Source organism: Arachis ipaensis, chromosome B08 (genome assembly GCF_000816755.2).
Source record: "Arachis ipaensis cultivar K30076 chromosome B08, Araip1.1, whole genome shotgun sequence".
Classification (NCBI taxonomy): Eukaryota; Viridiplantae; Streptophyta; class Magnoliopsida; order Fabales; family Fabaceae; genus Arachis; species Arachis ipaensis.
In genome coordinates, this window is record NC_029792.2 from 2,670,710 (window position 1) to 2,675,183 (window position 4,474).

Consider the following 4,474-nt stretch of genomic DNA (forward strand, 5'->3'; position numbering starts at 1 on the left):
CAACTAATAAACTAGGCTACTGAAGATAATGCTTAGATTTACCATGTAACAGCATGGTCTAAGCTTCTGAAAATTAACTTCTTTGCAATCCTAAGTAAAGAGATAGAACATTTGTATTAATCATTTCTTGATGTAGACATGTGTGTAAATTTAATGTTCGGATGGACCTAGGAAGTATGGGTCGGATGGAACCGTTTCACTGGCATTGACTCCAACACCAACTGCTCATCCAGGAACCATGACACAATAAGGCCAGAAACGGGGTAGAGGTCGCCCCACAGGGTCTGGGAAGAAACAGCAACTGGCTTCTCTTGGTAAATATCTGTTTTAACGTTTATTATGTCTTGTGATAAATTGAAGTTATTATAATTTAATGTTAAATTGTTACTGTTCTTGTTTGAAAATACTTATTGGGATTTATGTAAAAATCTAAATTGTTCATAACTTTTGCAGCTTAACTATCAATTATGGATGCTTGTCTTATCCAAATATATATGTATTTAATTTTTTTCTTCTGATTAATCTACTTTTCATAATTAAATATAAAAGATAAGGTGTTTGCACTTGAGTGTTGAGTAATCCTCAATTTCTCATTCAGTCATTGTCCATTATTTTGTGCATTAGATAAATTTTAATTTATACCTATAAACATATCTCATGGATATAAACTTTTGACTCAACCCAAGATACAGTTTTGTCTTAATATACAAATCTTAATAAAGCAAAATCTTATTAAAACATACATATTGGTAAAAAAAAATAAAAAATTATCTGCCGAATTCACAGCAAGGGTGTGAATTGTCATTTATCATGTAACCTGTAATTAATAGTGAGGGTTACTAGAAAACAATCTAGAGTTCATATAAGTTAATGATATTTTTACTGTGAAAACGCTAGATTTGATATTATGTTTAAAGTTTTGCTTTCTGAGTGTTAAAAGCTACAACTATTGAGAGTGACAATATTTATTGCAAACTTTTATTGTGAAAATTGTTTACAGGTTGAAATGATCTCTTCTTGATCTGAGATTTTGGTTGAGTAGTTCTATCATACATTAATTTCACTATTAGAAAATGAAAATAAAAGCGAAATGGGAGCGAAGAGAAAATGGACCAGTCCTTTGTCCTAGTTGAAGAATGTATACCATTAAGTTTGAAGCTTTTGTCATTGCTGGTATGTTCATGCAGAATTTATATGGGGGCATCTTTGATAATAAAATTTTTGCTTAGTAGGCATTAGGCATCACATATTATAAAGGCAACCTGCTACAAGTGTTCTATTAGTAAATTAAAACACTTATTTTCTTACAATTCTGTTTTGTACACATGGTTGCATCTTGTTCTCTTTTTTTTTTTGGATGAAGTTGCAAGGGTTTCTTCTAATTTCTGCACAGCTAATTATCTCTAAACCTTCTGTAGATATCATTTTTGTCTCTGTATTCTATTATACCTTTTAATCCGTACTACTAAAAATATGACATGTTATTTTAGAAACATGTCAAGATAGAAGATGCTGAACTTAAAAAAGGCTCATGAAGATCTCCAAAATAGGTTTGATCTTTTGAGAAAGCAATCTAAGGTGGGTGTCAAACATGCTAATTCGTTTTCTTGTTTAATTGCCCACTATTTTCTTAGCATAAAGGTAACCCTTCCCCCTTAGGTCCACGTGCATTTACAAACTGCATTGAATTTGTATCCTCAATTCTCTGTATTAACAAATATTTTATCTTTGTAATATTTATTTTTTTTATTTATTTTTACACAAAATTACTTCAATTATTCTAATGAGTTTCCAAGTACTCGGTTTTGACTTAGTTCTTTGCTTTGCCTTTAAGTAAATTTTTTGAACATATTAACCTTCAACACATCTAAATCGTACCAATAAGTAGGTAGAGTTAATGGGATAAAACTAGTTTTGCAACTTGTATTTTGTATTCAAGTTGTTAGCATGTACTTTAATTTTACCACAATTTTTATTTATGTTCTTCACTAGTCTCCTCTTGGCCTGAGAGTGACACCATCTCCTAAAAAATCGTTTATCTTTGTTTCTTGCATCTCCTCTTTATTTCTATGCTCAATATATTATGATTATTATTACTATTATTATTATGAATAGAGCTAGCTAGCTGCATTTCCCCCAGAATCAATGGCTTGGTTTCTAAAAAGTGTGGAGGCCTTCATATATATATAATATATGAAACTTGGGAGTTGATTGTGACCACTGCTTATACTCACCAATGAATTATCATGTGCAAGTTCATTGACATATATAGTTTTGCAGATGCGTTTGGTGAGAATAGAAGGCTGCATCAGGTGATGAAGGTGCTGTACCTCTGAATGCTTCGCTCCAAATTGATCTTGAGTTGATATCTTGAAAGGTTGTATCTGACATAACTAAGGATAAGAAGGTTCTCAAGAAGACCTTGAAGGAGGAAGAGGGGTATGAACGTCCCAATGATGGAGCTGTGGTTCAAGGTAAAGCTTTTGATCTGCATTATGCTTCTCTTTGTTCCATTTACTATTTCATTGGCTGTTGTTATTGAATTTGTTATTTTTATTGTTGCAGTGAAACATATTGGTAAGCTGCAAGATGGGACTGTTTTCGTGAAGAAGGGTCATGATGATGAGCAGCCATTTGAGTTTAAAATTGACGAGGAGCAAGTAATTGATGGACTTGATAAAACTGTGATGAACATGAAGAAAGGGGAAGTTGCATTGGTGACCATACATCCTGAGTATGCTTTTGGCTCATCTGGGTCAACTCAGGAATTGGCCACCGTTCCTGCCAACTCCAACGTGTACTATGAAGTTGAGCTGGTTTCCTTTGTAAAGGTGAGAGAGAATTGTCTTATGTTCCTAATGTTTTATGGTTCTGACAATATTAAAAACAACACTAATTTAATAAAAATGGAATGCAGGAAAAGAAATCGTAGGATCTGAATACACTAGAGAAGATAGAGGCAACTGGAAAGAAGAAGGAAGAAGGGAATGTATTGTTCAAGGCTGACAAATATGAAAGAGCATCAAAGAGATATGAAAAGGTATTGTACTCCCTGCAAAAATCTTAGTGAAATTTGTTGTGATGTGAGGAAATTCAGAATCACATGAATATTTTTTTTTGGGTTTTAATATATAGTTCTCTGTATCCTTCACTGTAGAGTGCAGTACAGTTGCAAGATAAGGCTCAACATGTTCTTTTTTAACTTTTTGTCTAGTTAATTACTTGCTTGCAAAAACATCTCATGCAATTGGCTGATGCTCATCTGTTAACAAAGATTTTCTACTTAAAAATTTTTTGTGCTATTTCACTTCTCAAATTGATTAACCTTACGCTTTATTAATCATGATATTGTTTATTTTGTGTTTTTCTATGTTAATATTTAAAGTTTAATAAATATGATGTAAAGAAAATAGGTTATAGTAAAGAAAAATGGTATAAACTATCGTAGTTGGTCAGTTTTTTTAAAGCTCATGCATGAAATTGCGGCGGTTCAAAATCGTCGCAATTTTTTTAAAAGACCCACATAAAATTGCGGCGGTTGTAAAACTGCTGCAGATTTTTTTAAATCGACTAACCAAAATAGCGGCGGTTTTGCAACCGCCGCAAAATCAAATCTCCACCCCCTAACAGGTGACGCTTGTGGAACCACTGGAATTTCGTTTTGTGGCGGTTTCCCTAAAAAAATCGCAGCTATTCGGCGTGTCTCTTGTTGTTAACAACGGCGACGTCTTCCTCTGTTCGCGGTTCTGGCGGCGGCTTGTGGGTGGACCGGCGACGACACAAGTGTCNNNATCTTCTCTCCACGTTCATTTTCATTTGGCCAAGAAGATGCCTTTTTAATGCTATAAACATGGATATAAATAAATAAATAAATAAAATACAAAGTACGAAAGAAGTATTTCCAATTCAATGGGATTCGGAACTAGGAAGTAGTAGGAGTAACTCTTCTTTTCTCCCTCTATTTATTTGATATTTATGGGCATTAATCCACCCTAAAACAAAACTGACCTAATCTCTAACATCCCTTTGGATTTATTTCAATATAAAAGTTTGGGAACCTCATCATCACATCAAACAAGAAAGGTCTATGATTAATCATATACTCTCCATATAGTCCATAGGCCATAGTCACTTCCCAATTATCGGAAACATGAGAAGTGATGGCCGGCATTATACCATAATATTAATTAATCCTACCTGTTAATTTAATTGCAATGTACAGTAGTCAAAGCATGCTTACATTTGAAATGCTCGGAAGTGGATTATCATTGAGTCTTTTTTTTTAATTTAACAACCACCATGCTACTATGATATATTTGCTTTCTACAATTTAAATTAGTAATGTCAGCAGTGCCACGAAAGAGCTATATATTGTATACAAATTTTATGAAATTTTTATAAATGGATTTTTCATATTAAAATATTTGAAAACTAATAAAAAATTAGCTCAAAATTATATTAGTTTGCATTTATT

At 32.9% G+C, this 4,474-nt stretch overlaps 1 long non-coding RNA gene across 2 annotated transcripts; it reads left to right on the forward strand.

Moving 5' to 3' along the window:
* Nucleotides 2,351-3,255, forward strand: LOC107610255. 2 transcript variants are annotated; one of them, XR_002353177.1, is made up of 3 exons: nucleotides 2,351-2,474; nucleotides 2,566-2,831; nucleotides 2,918-2,945. It is a non-coding gene; the product is annotated as an uncharacterized LOC107610255 (long non-coding RNA). The 2 variants fall into 2 exon arrangements; XR_002353176.1 differs by having other exon boundaries at nucleotides 2,566-3,255.